At 37.0% G+C, this 20889-nt stretch overlaps 1 protein-coding gene across 9 annotated transcripts in view; it reads left to right on the top strand.

The window, feature by feature from the left end:
• Positions 1-20889, top strand: part of dome (cytokine receptor domeless) — an 888032-nt gene that overhangs the window by 668356 nt on the left and 198787 nt on the right. For 8 of the 9 annotated variants that reach the window (XM_069837294.1, XM_069837295.1, XM_069837297.1 and 5 more), the window contains one exon: positions 14366-14404. The gene's annotated coding sequence lies outside the window, so the exon portion shown is untranslated. The remainder of the gene's footprint in view (positions 1-14365; positions 14405-20889) is intronic. The other variant, XM_069837298.1, reaches the window with a different exon arrangement.

The following is a 20889-nucleotide window of genomic DNA, read 5'->3' as shown; positions in this document are numbered from 1 at the left end:
ATTCTTTGCCTTCTGCTTTTCCCATTTATCTTTTCAGGAATATTTATGATTATAATGACCGTTGATGATTATGGTTACCTACAAATGTATTTCAGTTTATAAATTTCATTGTTAGTCCCTGGGAAATCATACCTTGCATTAATTTTCATCTTATTTCAGTTTTTATGGTGACAGTAAGAGTATTGAAATAATAAAAGCGTGAAACTGTGAAAGGAGAAACGGTAGTACCTCGGGAAATACTTCTGCACACCGTTTCTATCCTCCGCTAGGAATTTTAACTTGACTCGTCAATAAATTAATTTGGATCACTGGCATTAAAAGCTGACGCACTCGCTATTCATCTAACTGTGCCAGAGTGCATAATTAATTGTATTGATTATGACAAGAACGAGTTACCTTGCAAGATTCTTACTGTTGTAACACAAGGGCCTGATCCTAGTTCACTCCAGTAGACTAAACTAAGAAATGTGGCGTCGATGCCACATATTTTGATTCCCTACCAAGAAAACTTGGCAATGTATTGCGACGCCTCCCATCAAATTAGTCTTAAATATATATTTAAACGCTATGGACAGTAGGTAAGACTGTTCCTCTGTTTACGTCTGAATGTAGTTGGTCATGTTGAAGCTACAAAACAACTCAGTCGATAGAGCTGCAGCTAATGTGACGTAGGCGTCATCGATCCGTGGAAGGGGCGGAGAGTGCTAGTGGAATATTTCTTCCTTACAGTTAGTACATGTTCAGAACTGCTCACGTTCCTGCTAAATGTGCAGCGGCGAATTTTGTTCTGAACGAACTTTTAAAATAACCACGTGATTCGGGAAGCGCGTAAGGCCCATTTTAATTATCTGTTAAATAACGTGTAGCTAGACGTACCACGTGTCCTGCACGTGTGCCTGTGTCGGCCTGTGTTTGGTTTCCAACCGCATCAACAAGATTGAGTGGCTCGCAGACTAAGTTAAAATTTTCCACATTTTTGTTAAATATATCTTCTCGAAAAGAATGTACAACTTTTTTTAAAGTGTTCATGAAGTTTAAATTATTTTATTTAATGACTCTCGCAACTACCGAGGTTATATCAGCGTCGCCGGTGTGCCGAAATTTTGTCCCACAGTACATGCCAGTACTGATATGAACCTGTTGCAATTAAAGCACACGTTTGCCATCGACCTGGACCGGGATCGAACCTGCAACCTCGGACACAGGAGGCCAGAACTTTACTGACTACACGACCCAGACCGACACCATGGGCCCTATAAAGAGTACTTCTTTCGTAAATATCCCGCACAGTGGCGCAGTGGTCTAAGGCATCCTGCCTAGGACTCGCGTTACGGAATCAGAGAAGAAAGTTTCTCATGAAATTTCGATCAGTGTATGAGACCGGTGCCCACCCAGCATCGTGATACACCTGGGGAGGTACGAAAGGTAGCGAAATCCGGTTGCGAAAGCCAGTTATAACGGCCGGGGGGATCATCGTACTAACCATACGAACCTCCATTCTGGTTGATGATCATCCATCTCTGATTCGGCATGCGACCTTGAGGCTAGCAGCCGGCTGGTTGGTCTAGACCCTTCACGGGCTGTAGTGCCACGGATTATGATTATTTTTTTTTTCTTTTGTAAATAAGAATGCTAGTAATTGTCCAACATAGCGTGGAACAGGTGGATTTCGGCTCAGAAATGTAAGAATTCGAAAATAACTTATTTGACTACAGTAATTGCCTAATACGTTAACTTCCAAATGAAATGTCAAGAATATAGCTGAAATTTAGGTTTAACGCTGTTTTCGAAGCAGTTTTTTTGTATAATTCGGACGGGAAGATTTTTTTTATTAAAGCTTTTCTTTGCAATATACCCACGTATACAAATTTTCAAGGATGATTCCGATACCTGGTGTTTTTTGGAAGAGGGAAGAAAGATAGAATGAAATACTTTCCTTTCATAGAAGAATAAATATTTTCACCAAAACCACAGGGGACTATTGGGGTGAGCCTAAAGCACAATGAATTGAATATAATATAATATTTCAACCTACAAAACTTGGGTTATGTAAGGAATGTTCATAATGTCATTCTGTGGAAAGAACTTGACATGTGAGCCCCTTTGTAAATAAGAATGCCGACAATTCTCCAACGTAGTTTGCAGCAGGTCGAGTTCATCTTATTGTTAGAAATGAAAACATTCAAGTATATTATGAACAGTCAGTCGTATATGAGAACAAATTTGTTTGGCGAAAATAATAATAATAATAATAATAAAAATGATAATATTATTATTATTATTATTATTATTATTATTATTATTATATGAAATTAAAAATGTTCTGTCAATATTTTCCAAAGTTTTGAAAATATTATAAATTATTAATAATTAATTTAACCCAAACAAGCTGCGAAAGAGTACATGGAATTGAATTATACAGCACTCTACATTTTCTGTGTTGATATATGATAGTGAACGTTGGTCTATTGAAGACAGAGATAATTTCAGATTGAAATGCGCTCAGATGAAATATATGCGAAGAACAAAATAAAATAGGTCAGTGATTTCAAAACTTTATGAAGGCGTGACCCATTTTGAAAGAGATATTTTTCGGTGACTCGTCTCGTCCTCTACCTCTTTACCGTACCGGTACTTAACTCCAGTCAAAAAATATAAACACCTATAAAATCGAAAACAATTATACATCCCAACATCTAATCTAGGCTACCTGTACCTCCAAGACGAGATACGAGAATATGCAAAACTATTTTCCAGTTCTCTTTTCGTTCTTGGACTGGCTTTCGTTGCTGATTTGTTTTCGAACGCTTAAACACTTCGAAAAATAGCTTTCAAAGCCATGATGTTAACAGTCAGAGATAAAATCAACGGATTTACAAGGAAAGTTGATTTCTGGTTGACATCACTTTACAAAAAATAAATTTGATTCATTTCAGTGTATTTAAGAACTCGTAAAATTTAGTTACGACACGACAAATACTGAGTTTGTTTTTATGGACATGCAATTAATTTTGTATAGCTATAACGTTTTTTTAGTATTTTCTGTTAGAACTCAAACAATGACAGTCACAGATGGATAAGCTAATGAATCCGGTTTTAGACAGTTGCGTTCAACTGGCTGCAATTCCAAAACATATCAAGGAAATAATAATCCGTGGCGCTACAGCCTACGAAGGCCCAACACCGACCAGCCGGCTGCCGAAGTAGAGGTGGACGATCATCCAACCAGAATGAAGGTATCGTATGGTTAACACGATGAGCCCCCCAGCCGTTATAGCTGGTTTGCGTAACCGGATTTTGCTACCTATCGTAGCTCCCCAAGTGCATCACGATGCTGGGTGGGCACCGGTCCCATACACTTGCCGAAATTTCATGAGAAAATTTCTTCGTCCATGAGGATTCGAACCAGCTCGCATTCCGTATATTAAGGAAATACTCATTCAAATATGTAGAAAATGTTGGAAGTACGGTGTACTATCTTTCGCAGAGCACAGGCAAGTTTTGGGTCAAAAGAATGCAAGAATGCGTATTGCTTAAATTTCCCGATGAGAAATAATACAGTTTAGACTTGTATGTCAGAAATAAAATTATTGACCTCAGAAGAATAAGAATGTAGGATACGGAAAGCGTTTTAAAGGTTTAATTTATGTAGATAGTGTTAATTTTAGAACTGCGAATATTCAAATCCTGTGTCAAAGTCGGAATTAGACTTTTGGGTATTCCCCGGTGTTCCAGAACTTGAAATTTTCAACGTTTTGGAACTACATACAGATTACATCATCAGAGCAAAAGGTAAGACCAGAGATGTCACCTAATCTGTTTGGCTCGTTCAGCCAGGCTAATCCGGATTGCTGAGCAAATGTTCTAATTGGCTACTGTTTATGTAGGAAACTAATAGTTGAAGTCAAATGTGATACTCGGAAAATATATATATATATATATTTACTTGATTATTTAACGACGCTGTATCAACTACAGGTTTATTTAGCGTCGATGGTACTGTATTGATGATAGCGAGAGAATATTTGTCGAGATGAGGCCGAGGTTTCGCCATAGAATACCTGACATTCGCCTTAAGGTTGGGGAAAGCTTCGGAAAAAACCCAACTAGGTAATCAGCCCAAGAGGAGATCGAATTCGCGCCCGAGCGCAACTCCGAATCAGCAGGCAAACGCGCTACCGCCTGAGCTACGTCTGTGGCCCAAAACATTAACATATATTATAATACATGAATATGCGAAACACAGAGGTGAAATAATAATAATAATAATAATAATAATAATAATAATAATAATAATAATAATATAGCCTAGACAATAGTAATAATATTAGTTTTATTTCGTTATGTAACGACTCTGTATCAATTACTCTTTTATTTACCATCGATGGAATTGGTGATAGCATTTGGCGAGATGAGGCCGAGGATTCGCCATAGATTATCTGACATTCGCATTACGATTGTTGAAAACCTCTGAAAAAATCCAACAAGGTAATAAGCCCAAGAGGGAATCGAATCCACGCCCGAGCGTAACTCAGGATCGGAAGGCAAGCGCCTTAGCCGACTGAGCTACGCCGCTGGCTTGGTTTTAGTGTTATAACACTACTTTTCCGCGATATTTTAAAACATTATTCGTCAATATGGCTGTGTTTAGTTTGTAAAATAGACCCCCTACTATACGCTAGTCATAATAAATTAGCAATATTTTGTTATGCAACAGAATTTACTGAGACTTATCATTTATCATCCGTATATTGTTTAAATGTATATTTTGTGCGAGATCGAGCGTATTTGCTTGTTTTCCGCACAGAACCAATACGCGGTAAGTGTGAAATATCACATTCAGTATTCCCAACGTAACACACATAACAATTTCCCTCTTCTTACCGCTTAAGCGCGACATTAATTTTACTGCTTTAGGCTTTTAACATATTTTTAGAGACGTTTAACATAGTAATAATTATAAATTGGAAACTTACCACTGCAATTTCACCTAAATTGCAATGTTAATTATTGTTTTTAAATATTTGCAAAAATTAAGTAAAATCTGCTACTCCACGAAACTTATTGCATTCCTGATACGAGTAAAATTAAGGAAGCCGTGAAAAAATCAACAAGATTCCAGATGCGGATGTTATTACTGCAATATGTTATATAAATAATATTGTTAAAATATTAAAATGAAAAATAAATCATTACATAACCTTACCGTTTGTTTTAAGTTCGCATTTATAGACTGGGGAAAAAAAAGACAGACGTATATCACTCCCTGCTGGAGTATAGTAAACACAGAAAACATTTTATAGCAACAATGTTGAAGAAAGATATTTTGGTTTTCCGAAGTTGCCGTCATTAAACAGAAACCAACATGGAGATTTCATTGCAACTAATTAGAAATTCGTCTTTCAGGTATATAATAAACGATCTTCACACAAAATAATGTACGATACATGAGCGGTATGTTTGTTTTCATATTCTCGGAAATTAAAAAAGCTCAACTACGTTTCGCTTTTTCAATCTTTTCCTCGACCATGAAAACGTCAACATACCGCTCTTGTAACGTATATTACTATTAAATCTAGAAGTTATTATGGAAATATGAAAGGCGATTTCTGTCGAGAGCACACGTCACGTGTCGAGATCGTGAATTTCTTGCGAAGGAAATAGTTTAAATAGTTTAAACTTGACCCACATAGTCATACGCAGAATTAACTTCCTTAATGAGGTCATGACCTAGAAATGGATAAGATCTAAAAACAAAACGTGGCCCCAAATATAATTGCCGTACGGCAAAAAAGAGCTCACTCTCCACTATTTTATATATAAATAAGCTGTACGCTATTGAATAAACCTCCAGAACGTTGAGACACACGCTAAGCTTCGCTCCGTAATTCCTGGAATTCATGCAATTCTACACGAAGAATCGCGGGAGGAGGGAGGAGACATTTTGATTGAAGTGGGTGGATCCACGTGAGAAGAGATGGGTATCTTATCTCGAGGCTGTCTCTGCGTTTTCCAAACATGTGAAAAAGTGGAATTCATGCTAAATACGTGCCATCTCCCGGTCACAATCAGTTAATCCGAAAACTGGTTTGTTCACATCCTATCCAGAGCCTTTGCTTATTCTCAATTCGTGGCGTTAAAAAAGAAAAATAAAACGTATCAGGACACAAAAAGGAAGAAATGAAGAGTTGAGAATCTCACGATGTTGTGCTCGCTTAGTTTACCGTCTTGCGTGATTTTTCTCTGAACCCACTGAAATGGTTTGTTCTTGTGAGAGTTTCCTCGTCAGAATCATTAGCCGTAAACTCTCCTTTCCACATACAGCAATTTGAATAAAGGGCGAATCTGTCTGTCACCTTAAGTTAATTTCATAATAATTTGTCAAAATTAGCCGAGTCTGTCCTTGAGCAAGGGCGAAGAATTGCTGCGTATGATTCTGCGTAAGGGATTCTATTAACAACGACTTACGATCTCACATTTCATTTTATTTTAAGCATTTTATTTATACAGCTTGATTACACAACTTTTAACACTGTATCGTCCACACCTGTGGAGTAACGGTCAGCGCGTCTGGCCGCGAAATCAGGTGGCCCGGGTTCGAATCCCGGTCGGACAAGTTACCTGGTTGAGGTTTTTTCCGGTGTTTTCCCTCAACCCAATACGAGCAAATGCTGGGTAACTTTCGATGCTGGACCCCGGGCTCATTTCACCGGCATTATCACCTTCATTTCATTCAGACGCTAAATAACCTAGAAGTTGATACAGCGTCGTAAAATAACCCAATAAAATAAATAAAAACACTGTATCACTTCGGAATATGTATGATAAGAACTTTCTTGTGGTAAATTTTAACGTACCTTGTTAACATGTTTCGACCTATTTTCGGCCATCTTTGGAACTCATTTGTAAATTGCAGTGTTCAACTTTCCTGAGATGATGAAGTAGTTGTTAAGTGTGTTTGCAAGAGAACGCGAAACGGTAACTTTTTCTGCGTGTCTATTATGGAAAAAACATTTACCCATAAATCCCAGTAGATCTATTGTGTGCGAATTTGTCGTTAAGGGGTCGTTTTGCTTCCGATCCATTGTGTATCAGTGTTACGTTCTGGGCAAGTTATCATGGTTAATGTGAGTTAATGTGTATGCAAATTGTTATTATTATTATTATTATTATTATTATCATCATCATCATCATCAGCACTATCAGTATCAACTTAAATATAGGAATGGCTTGCATGTAACATATGCAAATATACGAAACTATCATTACATGCACACCGATAGGACAATAACAGTTTTATTTAAGACAGAACTTGACAGCAGTCATTACCACATATTTATAATGTAACAGCTTTCGGAATCCAGATGCACAAATCTGAATTTATTACTTAATTTTTCTAGGGTTTCCCCAAGAGCATCTATTACTAACCGAAAATATTATGACATTCACTTTGTTTATTATTATTATTATTATTATTATTATTATTATTATTATTATTATTATTATTATTATTATTATTAGGCGAACATGTACTTCATATTCAGGAAAAAAGGCAGTAAACTAGTAAAAGTAGGCATTTAAAAATTGCGGACGTGCATAGTAAAATAATAAAAATACTAATTTAATATAGTTTATTTAATAAACCTGTTTATCACATTTCAGTAGGCCTACTTACTTTTACTTTTTTGGTTACATGCCACAACAAGATGTTTTTCGAGTTTTTAACTGTCATAGCCTTCTGTTAGAGAGAAAGTTTTACATCATTGAGAAAGATCGTTCTACTTCCACGGAAGTGATCGGAGCATATTTAAACATGCTATTTTGAATGGACTCATCGGTAACAATGCGCACACTAATGTGCCAATCGCTTTCAATATGATTCGATCTGTCAGAGAATTTATTCTTTTCCCCTTTCTGCGCCGTTTTCTTGGAATCTCAAGCGAGACAAACCAACTGCATCGGGGTGAGAGATTAGAGATACAATAGCAGTAACGGCCCCACCAACCCTCTCGGTCGACTGATCAGCTTAGGGCTGCTTTGTAGACATGCTGCCATAAATAACTTAAATGCATTTATGTGGAGTGAGTTTCTCAATAGAGATTCTCATTGTGCAGAAATATGGTTAATTTTTTTGCAACAGTTGCTTCACTTATGAAATAAAACATGTTTTCTTTCATATTTTATGCTCGACCATGCCGAAATGTAGTAATTATACACCTGGTAGCAGTGCTTTAATGCATGTCATTAAAGTACAGGTCTTCAGCCAATGACAAGTCAGCTTTGTACCGTTATATCGATTATTCTGGGATATGCAATCGACAATTAGCGAAAAGTCACGGAGGCTGGAAATCCAATACTTTTGCAGAAGGTTATGTTCTGTTACTATAATAATTAGCGTTAATTGTAAATAATATTCAAATAAATACAATTTTTCATCTCGTTTTTCAATTCTAAATCATTTTCCAGGTTATATCAGACTAATGTTCATTCTTATTCTGTGCCAAGGTCAATAACATTCGGCCTCGGAAAAAATCAATACTTTCACGTCTGCGCACATCTCACAATTCAGGTCAGTTCGCACATAACCATAAAAAGACCTAATTTTCAATACTTTCAAGTTAGAAATATGGTCGAGCATAAAAAGTCGTATGAAACTTGCCTATAATGGTAATTAAGACGCTCGTATGAAAATTATGAAACTCGCTTGCGCTCGTTTCATAAACAATCATACTTGCGTCTTAATTACTACCATAATAGGCTCGTTGCATAATGTACTATTAATATATTCGGAATTTGTACAATTGTTTTTCATATACTGATTATTTAATATATACATAATAGCAGAAAATATCAAACAAATACATAAAAGGGCAAAATAAGGCACTAAAACTTGAAATAGGCAACGGAAGCTGAAATAGGCAGAAAAAGACAAAATAAAACCTCATGGAGGTTGTAACCAAAAATGTTGCAGATACTTCAATAGGTGATTGGGTTCTTGTCAAGTTCACAAAGGACAAAATCGTAAAGATGTTTGTTGGTCAGTTGACAAAAGTTGGTGCTTGCCTTGAAGCTAAATTTGCTAGAAGGATAGCATTAACTTCCTCCTTTCGATGGCCCAACATAGACGACAAAAAGCCACCGGCGTGGCTCAGTCAGTTAAGACGCTTGCCTGCAGGTCTGAAGTTGCGCTCGAGCGCGGGTTCGATCCCCGTTTGGACTAATTACCTGGTTGGGTTTTACCGAGGTTTTCCTCAACCGTAAGGTGAATGCCAGGTAATTTATGGCGAATCCTCGGCCTCATCTCGCCACATACCATCTCGCAATCACCAATCTCATCGACGCTAAATAATCTCGTAGTTGATATAGAGTCGTTAAATAACCAACTAAAAAAATAGACGACAAAGTTATAATTCTAGGTGATGAAAAACTTGGCAATTTCACTTTCTCTACTTCATTTATTTCGTACAACATTGGCTGATGGTTAGAGTTACTCTAGTCACCCTTGTAAATTTCTGTTGCTTTGACAAAGTAAAAGTCTGCATTTTGAATGAATGTTTTCTTTATTTACACTTTCCCTGGCCACTTTCTAATGATTTTATGACTGAAAGAGTAAGGAAGTTCCACTTAAGCCGAGTCTGAGGCAAGTGGAACGCATAGACAACTAAAAAAGGAATGGATTTTGAGAGATCATTCAATCCATTGTTCTCAAAATTACATCCTTTATTCAACATACTTGAATGGATCGTTATACAAAACTTCGAGAAATTTGTTTGAAAATTATAGGATTAATGACAGGTTAAAGTTCCACTAATGATTTTAGGGGTTCCACTTACCCCGGTGTACTTTATTAGAAACTCTGAAACAAAATACAGCCAAACTCAATGGTTAATTATGTGTTATCTGGTGAACGGCAGCTTTGACGAGACGAGCATGCACATTATTATGTACATATCTGGAACTTTGTAAATTATTATTGACGTGAAGTGTACAATCAGCTAAAAATAATGGCAGGATTATTGGTACTGTTTTTACACGTTGTCCACTTCTGTACATATATATTATTACTGTTTTTTAATTGCCGTTAAAATAATTCCAATATCTGCTATTGTGGTACGATATTGTCTTTTATCTAGATAACATTATCTGGACGTTCATAATCTACTTCGTTGTCCGTTGTGACTATACTGATTCAGCAAGTTTTCATAGCACTGCCTGTGGTTTACACTTACAACATAACACTCGGCTGATAGTGGAATTAAGATTTAGGATTAATTTTAGATGTAACTTGGTTATGTGTAGATAAATAGGCATTATTAATTTTGTAGAAATAGTTCTAATATTGTGTTGTATACGTATACCTACACAGCCCTGTGCATAAGAGGGAAAGTGAAAGGGGGGGAAGGAGAAACCCCCGCAAATGACCTTTTCGCATACACCGCCTTATAAACAGACGCACAGTAAGGCTCTGTATATCAGTGGTGTATTTTAGGCGACCAGCGAGAGCCGAAAGTTCGTAAGAGGTATAATGCCCATCTGATACAATCCGTCACTGACATTCCTGTCTGCTCGTACCGCACAAAATCATTACTGCCTCAGCCGGGGAAGGTGGAGTGGGGAGTTAAGGGGTGGTCTACAATGACTCAATTGAGTTATTAGCACCCATGCCTGGCCTAGACAGTTATATTTTCTTTATACGTTTGCTGTATTTTAGTTGATTATTTAAAGACGTTGTATCAACTGTGCTCTTATCTATCGTCGGTGGAGCTGGTGACAGCGAGATGGCATTTGGCGAAATGAGTCGGAAGATTCTCCATGAGATTACTTGATTTTAAACCCAATAAGAATAATCAGCCCAGTCGTGATTTGAACTTAAATCTGGTATATACTCGGAGCATGAATCCAACTTAACCTATAATCCAACCTGAAACGTTTCGATCTATCTAGAGCAGCGGTCATCAGCACAGTGCACCCTCGGACTAGAGGCTCTTACCCACGGATAAGACATTGCAGTGCATCCGTGGCTGCTGGTGGGAATGCTCTCTCTCTCTCTCTCTCGCACTACGGACGGTGCATATTCTGAGACGCTCCTTACCCTTTACCCATTTCAGCGCATGCTGACGAATGTGGAATGTTCTTCCTCACACAACTTTCTGTTTTGTTTCTGATTTTTGGTGCGTAATCTTGAGTCATAATGTCCGCACCAGGGGTTAATAGTACTAATTGTGTTACTGTGTGATTTTCTCTCACAGAATGAGGCCAAGAGCGCAATAATTATTCAATACAATTATAGTTGATACTCTGTTAATACCATTGAAATGTAAATTCTGCGTTACTACAGCCATTATAACCACTACTTAGGCCTACCATCCTGTCATTCCCGCATCCTCAATCGGTTATAAGCTTGATAGTTAGGTGTGAAAAGATGATGTTATAGTAAGTATCACGGGAAATCTGACGAAATATATCTCAGCATTGTTCTTGTTCATCATAAAGATTCTAACTTCATTCCGCCGGAATTAAAACTTGAGTTCATAGGTCTAATATAGGCCCGTGTAATACTACTTAATACGTTTCAGATTTATTGAAAATGAACTAAAGTTCTATTCAAATTTGTTTAGCAGTGAAAGGTTTTTAATGAACCCTAATGAAATTGTATGACGTTTTTGTATGTTGTCTATAATTATTCTAACAAGAGGAACAAAGAAACGAGTGAACACAGAAATATGTACGTGATATTTAATCATCTTCATTCTTTTCTGAATGTACTGGTTTTCGAACAGGTGTATTTTGTACGTATGAGGACTTAGGCCTATTCAGAGTTACGGAGCCGAACAATTTATAAGCTATATTAATAAATAAATATGTGAACACATTCATTGAAAACTGAATTAGAAGTTTTCTGTTGCCAGAAAATAAGTATACTATAGGCTATAAAGTTGCGAATATTTTATATTGATTCATTATAACTATAGAAATAGCATGCGCCTGGCTCACCAACTAAAAGAAGAATTCAAAAGAGAAGTAAGCTACAGTCAGGATGATGATGATGATGATGATGATGACGATGATGAACTAATAGCGATATCACACTAACAGTAAAGTAGTGTCGTAACTCGAAAATTGTGATTTGTAACGGTACGCTATTTACTAGTAAAATACTGCTGTAAAAATATTTTAATAAATAGGTACCAAAACCTTTGATAATTCACTATTTTATTATTAGAATTTCCTACCTCAAACTATTAAAATAGCGTTGGAAATAATTTACGAAAGTAATGTGTGATTTTCGACTTACGACAGTTGGCCTACTTTACTGGGTGTGCGATATTTGCATATCCGAATCAAAATCTTAAATTTCTTCGTTGTCACTAGTGGGCGCCGTATATTACTGGATATAGCAATATGATCTGAGAGTGGAGGCCGTACAACTTCACTGTTTGCGCCTGGTGCGTATGTCAAAAGATATACGCGGAATATTTAATGTGGCGACTAAATAATATTTGAACTGAAGAGGAGGGAAATTCCGACTTCACTTTTTACTGCATTGACATGTTGCAAGTGTGATTTTGTGTAGCTAAATGACGATAGCAGTGTAGTTAGGCCTGCATGTGGCTACAAACATAAAGTTCTCAGCTTTTATTCTCGGAAGGCGGATGGTGGAATCGGGATTTAACACACTTATTTTAGCCGTTTTCTATGTGTGTATGTCTTTTTAGTCACTTATTCTCTTTCAAGCAAGAACATGAAACATAGTGACTCATAATAAACATTCAGTACAACAATTTGTAAAATTAGTTTTTATGGAGACTCCCATTACTTTTGACTCGCCAAGATGAGCCAGTTGATAAAACCAAATGATGACGACGAATGAAATGCATGTGTGTGTTCTATTTCTGAAGCCGGTGGTTTTATAATGTAATTTGATACAGTTTGCCGTAATTTGATTTGTATTAAGTGAACTAATAGAAATCTGTCTCTTCATTCTCATTGGGGCAGATAAAATATTTTCATTTTTTCCTTCCACCTTGTTAATAATGTCGAAACAAGTGCTACAAATTTTGGCCACTCGAGCGCAATTGCGAGAGCTATCCAGAAATTAAGTTTCCCTGAGGCTATTTACAGAAAGAAAACACAATTTCATTGAAATATTTAGTGAACCAGATACAGCAGTTTAATAGTTTCAAGGGAAAAATTGTTCTAGGGCCGGGTATCGGACCCGGGATTTTTGGCTGAGCGTGCCAACGCTCTACCGACTGATCTACCCAGGAACTATTCCACACCCCGGATCAATTTTCCCCTTATATCCACATACCTCAGGGGGGTTGACCGAACATCAGAACCCAGCAGTGATTGCACACTTACTGTGTGACTTAAATTTGTGGTTTTCTGTTATAGAAACAGTAACGCGTATTATACAGATCTGGCATTCGGTCAACCCACTTGAGGTATGTGGATATAAGAATAAAATTGAGCCGGGGTCTGGTACCGTTCCTGGGTAGCTCAGTCGACTGAGCGTTGGCGCGCTCAGTAAAATGCCCAGGGTTCGATACCCGGTCCTGGATCAATTTTCCCCTTGAAATTATTTTAGCTTTACAGGCAGCTATACCTGTACCTGAAAATCCAGATTTCTGTAAGATACAGCAATTGAAGGGTTCTGAGCCATAGTGGGCCAAGCGCCATTTATTAAAAACGGAGAAAGCAAGAGTTAAAGTTAAGTGAATGCCATATTTTAATGAAGATTGACATATCATTTAGTTTTAATGTGTATACTTTATATTACTTGCTATATGTTTCCATTGAATTATGGTAATAACTTCATTTTAACCCTTGTTTTCTACAGTTTTAGTACATGGCGCTTGGGCCACTATGGTTCTGAACCCTTCAATTGTTCAGCCATTTTTCAACATATTCCCTACCGAATTTGAGACATTTGTCGTACCGTTGGATCAACAGGAAGGTGCAGACGGCTGTCACACACTGGTTCCGATCTCAGACGGCAGACTTCTTCGACACAGGAATACAGAAGTTGATCCCACGGTGTGACAAATGTCTCAATTCCGGTAGGGAATATGTTGAAAAATAGCTCAGCAATTTGCTGTATCTGTTCCAGTAAATCGTTTCATGAAATTGTGTTATTTTTTTGTAAACAGCCCCAAGAATTCTTACTTTCTTCACGGCATTCGTAATTGCGCTCGAGTGGCCAAAATTTGTATAAGCTCTTGTTTTGACATTATTAACATGATGGAATGGAAAAAGTAACTTTTTATCTGCCCCCATGGGAATGTTTGCTTGTTAGATGTCAAGAGAAAAATGTTCCATCGCTTTTGATGATAATCTATTTAACATAACTTTTCTTTGTTTTCAGAAGAGCACTCCTGTTCGTCATTCGGTAGATCACCATTTGGTAAGTTACATTTGGGACATACTCGTATCTTCCTCATGAAGGAGTAACAAAGAACTGTGTTTTAAGGATAGAATCGTGTGTGACACAATTAACATTATGGTTTCTCTGATTTTCTCAAAGATATAAAATTCTCCATGCTATAACCAAATATTAAATTAACTGTCTAAAACTTGAAGTATGAAGGCATTACTTTCAAATCGAATTTTCTGATAATCTGTAGTTTTGAATCGGTCGTGATACACATATACTGTCCGTGGTTGATCCTGCGACCTTGACTGTTGGAGTGGAAACAGTCACTCTTCGGGTTGAAAATCTGAAAGTGTCACTTTTATGGTCCATTACCCAGAGATGTGTAGCACCTGCCGGAAACAATAGTTCAACGGCTCTGTGATTCTCTGATATTGTACAGTTAGTAGTATAACTGGTGAGTGAAATGTTTTCATTATTATTAGTGGAGTAGATTTCCCTTTTCCGTAACGGTGGCGTGACCGACTTCATATTGTCACCATTTCGGACTCTTTGCAGAGCCACAGATATCGGTGACCATTGCGTTTTGAAGCCACTAAATTACCAAGTTGCGGATTGATATTTTTTTATTGAAAGGCGACACTTTATTGACCACTCGTGTCGGGAGTACCTCCGTATGTATTACCAGATCAAGATTAATTTGATAAATGAATCAATTCTTTTAACCGCAATTAGGATATAGGAAAGCCTAGTACTATAATTTCGTTCAAATAACTTTGAAATCTATGGCGCGACAGCCCATAGGCCATAGAAGATAAAGGTCGACCAGCCTTCTGCCGGCCTCACGTTCGCATGCCTAAGCAAAAGTGAACGATCATTCGACCTTTGGTTTCCAGTTTTTTTATTTTTTTTTTTATTTTAGTGTGTTATTATTCTAAAAGCGATTTTGTTAGAAATATTTATTAGTGAATCCTTTTTTTCGAAATGACCATTGTAATATAGCTGATGTTCGAATATTTTAATGTCAACAAAGAACTAAATTTTGTTTTATTGAATTTACTCATTTATTTATTTATTTATATTTAGAGGTATTTTTATAGATTTTTTATAATTTTATTTTATTATAAACCAATCTTTTGAAGAAGTTCATGACTGTATAGATTTTATTTCAGTTTTTAAATTTCAACAAATAACTGAAATGATTTCCATTATATGTTATAGTACTGTCATATTCATAGCAGTGTTGTCTACTATGTAAAAACTATACAGTTTTGAGGAGTTTGTCTTGAAATGGAAGTGAGGCAAGTTTAAATTTACTGTAGGCTATACCGGTGTCACCAGTAACATCTAAAGCTTTTTTTAATTTTAGTATAGGTTTTCAAGAGTATGGAACGTGACTTTTTAACCAACCAATATTTTAAAAAATAGGATGAATATTTTAAATTTTACATTTTCTGGAGATCTGCAGTTAATAATACATAAATTGTTAAATATTCCAAATTCTTAACAAAGATTGGTGTATGATTATGACGGGGGTAATTGTATGACCCCCCTTGGTATTAGTAAGTTGTAGTAAACCTTGGTAGGAGGAGGGTTAAAATAGTAATAAGTTGATAACTTCATCCTTGTAATAATACTTTCAGTTATCTATAGACATTTCGGTGATTAAACGAGCGTTGAGTGACTTCTTTTCCTATTGCGGATATAATATGCATCTTCAGCCGTCTTACATGTCGCACCAACATAACGTACGAGACATTACGAACGTTTCACGCTAGTTTGCAATGTTCCAGCGGGGTAGAAATTCGGCCATTTTCATACCTCAGGGACGTGTGTAATGTAAGAAAATGGAGTGTTACTTCAGGTTAGGTTAGCTTAGACTTTTATTATGTCTTTACGTAATTATCTGTGACAGGTCAGGTTACGGTAGTTCAGGGTTTTGTTATGCCTTGTATAGGCAAATCTGTGACAGGTTAGGTTAGGTTATGTTAGTTTAGGATTTTAGTGACAGGTTAGGTTAGGTTAGTTTAGGCTTTTATTATCAAGATGAAGGTGAAACCGATTGAGTGTGACGCTCTTGAACAGGTAGTGATTTTTTGTTTCCTATGTTGGCAGTTCAAGTCAGTTGGTGTCTGTTCCAAATTCGGCGGAAGTCACTCAACGCTCGAACCGACATTCCTTCCGTTCCAAAGCAAAAGGCGATAAGTCATTTTTTTTGTAAAAGATGGTATGCGTAGCTCTTACTTTTGTCTCTATCTCTTTATGAAGCATGATTACTGTGGTATTATACTGTCGCTCCTGAATACAGTAAGAAATGACGTATCACATTTTGCCTTAGAGCCACAGAATCCGTTTTAATTATGAATACATTATAAAAATGTATCAAATGTCACCCATAATGTATTCGACTTCAGAAAAGGTAAGTTGAAAGCCTTTTACTTATAAACACTTATTGGGATTTTACTCCAAAGATTCTACTTTATGCTGAAGGGTGAGATTAATGCAATGTTTGATATACCGGTAATCACAATGTAAGGTGGGAAACGTTTCTCGGGACGAATACACGCCAGAAGTTCTAAATTGGTCGTTTGTGAGACACCGAAAATCGTATTCTGTGTGCGAGGTGGATTTGTAGCAACCCCGCGCTCGCTCACAGACGCAGGTGCAGGCCGACAGCTCCGTCGCCGTGACCCTCAACCCTCGTCCCCCTTCCCCCGCGTCCCATGAACCATCCGCCTGCATCCATTGTGAGCCATCAGTCAACAAACTCCTTCCTCCCCTTGGGTGGCCGAGGCTTTTAAAGACGCTACTGGAGTTATTGAACGTGCAAACAAGAAAAGCAAGAGACCAAGTGCCATAGCCTCTCCGTTCGGCCACTGCAAACACTCCGGCTTTATTTAACGACGTTCTAGCAACTGCTCGCTGTTTAACTCGGTGACACTGATATGTGGAAGAGGCACGTGGGTGTATTTCCTCGTTTGGAAAGACCTGTATTAACCGAGATTATTTGAATTCAAGAATTTGTTTATGGAGGAAAAATTACGGTAAATATTATTATTATTATTATTATTATTATTATTATTATTATTATTATATTATTATCATCATCGTCATCATCATCATCATCATCATCATCACAGAATATCTTAAGCTATGAAATCTCTTCATTGTTGAGGTAACATTGCAATTTATAGCTGTCTCAGATGCCAGACTGTTCTGTTGTAATTTGAAGAATTGTATGATTTTAAAAATATCCTCTATCTCACTTGTTAGTATCTCAGTCGAGTTCCCTCCTGAACGTTATTTTCTTGTTCAAGACACATGAAAAATGTGTTTGATTTGCTTTTCTTCTGAAGTCGTTGTAATGTGACAGATTCGAATTGTTTTACATTAATTGCGGAAACTTTCTTAGTGTACTGTTACAAACAATACATTTATTTTTATTTGATATTTTTCCGTTGCAGTATGATTGATTACTACACCACTTCAAATATTTTCCTCGCATTACATTGAAATGCGTTTAATTAATTTTCACTCAGTAATGGGCGAATTCAGAAATGTATATAGTGTGTTAGTTGGGAGGCCGGAGGGGATAAAACCTTTGGAGAGGCCGAGACGTATGTGGGAGGATAATATTAAAATGGATTTAAGGGAGGTGGAATATGATAATAGAGATATTGTTGCTAGTCGGTCTCACCTTCTCCCCTTTACTCCCCAAATATATGATGCTAAAGAATTTCCAACTCGGCTGCTGCCAGTAATTCATAATCATTCAATGACCTGTTAACATAGCTCTGAAAGAATTAGTCACGCAGAGGACAGATGTTGGATATTTAACATAATTTTATAACGTATATAGTAGAACCCCGATTATTCGTCACCCTATTAACCGATTGTTGGATTATCCGTCTGTCTTTCTCTCGCTTTTTTTTTTTTTTTTTTTTTTTTTTTTTTTTTGCTGCAGAATATTACTATACATTGTATTAGCACGTTATTTTTCTAGAGTGTTATTACAAGACTTTATTACACAGTATGGTTTACTGTTCGAGTTGTATTGTATAACTTCTGTATAAAAATTCTCCTCAAAATAAATCTTGTGCTAAATATCGAAAAAAAAGTGTAGGCCTAAAAAATTGAGTTGTTTGTATAAAGAGAAACTGTGACTCATATCTCATCAGAATAGAGATTGCAGTGTATAAAGTATGTAAATCTACAACACGAGACCTCCATTATTCCTATATTTCCACAGACAGACGTTTTCCCTTAAAAATCCGTCATTGACAACCAGACTTACCTAAATTAGTAGACTTCTGATCCACTACCTAGCGTGTTAAATACAAGACCATGGAGGAATTTACAAAAATTTTTCATGGTACGGATTATCCGATTTTTTCGATTAACCGTTCAGCCCACCCCCTTCATTACGACGGATAATAGAGGTTCTACTGTACTTCAGCAAATTTGTAACTTAATATTTTAATAATGGTTTTATCTTATAGCCTTGAGTCTTGTTTTTTGATTTTGTAGCCTATTTATTAAATTTTAAAGCACATTTTAGGCACTTAAAATCATGTTTTAGTGACTTAAAAATCTGAAGTCTGGTGATCAACTAATCCGTGTAAAACTATCGATAAGAATTAAAAAAAAAAAACGTGGAACTTGTGTGTGCATGGAATGTATCTGGATAGTGGTTTCGTTCTTCAAATAAATTATGGTATTTTCCCAAAATGCTGCCTTTCTTGATTTTTAGATTTAGATTGGACATACCGCTTGCTGTTTGAACTATTTCAAAGTAGCCACCACTTTGTTCATAATATATGGAGTCATTGTCTTCGCTATCGCTTGAGTGCTTGATTAAATAATAAATAGTAATCATAGAAGAGGTATAAAATGTAAAATTGGCAGTAGATCGAGAAACATGCCTCAGTCCACTCAGAGAGAGAGAGAGAGAGCACAGATCACTGAAAGAATAAACATTCACGTCCAAACTCACGGGCAGTATTGCACCGTAGCGAGCCTCACCAGTCCCTACGGACGAGTCCACTATCGTGGGACGGTGTATTCTGGTGTAGAATGCTCCCTCACAGTAATCTGTAGAGTAGAAAGACGAAACAAGACCTCTGCGCAAGTGGCATGTGGGAGGGTTAGGGCCAGTGATCTCTCTGTGGGGAGGTGTTTGTTGAACGAAGCGTGCAATCGCTTGTAGGGAGGGGATCATTTCTATCTGAACTCTACCTTCTACCACAACATCTTACCCCTTAGCGGCCTCGAGTTGATGCTGCCTGCAATACACTCCGGCACAGATAGACTCCGCCCCCATATGCGTGAAGTTACTCTACAGAGTCCTGGAACGGACCATAGCTTAGCTCGGCCCAATTTTCAAATGGGTGATTCGAGATATATAATATGGATCATAAGGAAACAAAGAGGAAGGCAGAAAATAGGAAAGATTGGAGAAAACTGGGATTGCAATGAAAGACCTGCTCTTGGGCAGAACACTAAATGAATGATTGTACAGTATAGCATCGATTAACCGAAACAATTGGGGACGGGGGGGGGGGTGTTCGGATAACTGATTTTTCGGATAACTGATCATTTACGAAAACAAATTGTACCGGTGTCATAGGAGCAGTATGAAATAAAGAAACACTGTTATAAAACACAAAATTATACATGTATATTTTGTATCACACGTCTTACAAATAAAACAGAGAATTGACTAGCCTAGTTTGACAAGTTCACAATGGCCATTAAAGTAGGAAATACAGTTTAGGAAAAGAAGTCCAAAATTTTCTTTCCTTCAGAGCTGAGACTCGTTTTTTTGCAGCCATATCTCACAAACAGCGCTAAAGGAACTTCTACATGGCGAGCGAGCAAATTTGAATTTGCCGACTGGAATGCTTTCGGTTAACCGATGTTTCAGTTGATCGGTATTCGGATAATCGTTGCACTACTGTACACACACATACTACTAGGCACCTAGTACCAATTGCAAGATACAAGCATCTTTCACAGATACAAAATACATGTACAAGAATATTCAAGACAGATGGTACTTCTAAAATTTAAGTAACTTTTGGCATGAAATGAAACTGTCCTGTAGACTAATCTGGGTTAAGGAACTGAATTTTTGCGAAACACGTAAAGCGTAGACTATAATGAGGGAATGTGTGTCGGGCTTGGTTACACTGATTTTAACATTTGAGGTTTTAATAGTACAAGCATGAAAATCGTACAGATGAATTGAGACTGCTAAAATTTATTTTATTATTTTCTTCGTTTCTTGAACGGTTTTGTCAGTTAATTGAGACGAGTTAAACGGATGACGGAACATGCTTAACAAATTCTTGTTACTGGATGTGTGTTACGTAAATGTAGTGTTCTGTTGAATATCTCTTCCTCAGTTCTAATAGTATTACTTGAAGTGGCCCATTTGGTAGTTTATCTCTCTTATATTCATGTATAATGATGTCTGGTAGTGATCATACACGGAGACTGCAGCTCGAACTCCCATTTCG

This window comes from Periplaneta americana, chromosome 10, assembly GCF_040183065.1.
Source record: "Periplaneta americana isolate PAMFEO1 chromosome 10, P.americana_PAMFEO1_priV1, whole genome shotgun sequence".
Classification (NCBI taxonomy): Eukaryota; Metazoa; Arthropoda; class Insecta; order Blattodea; family Blattidae; genus Periplaneta; species Periplaneta americana.
This window is presented reverse-complemented; position numbering and strand designations above follow the sequence as displayed.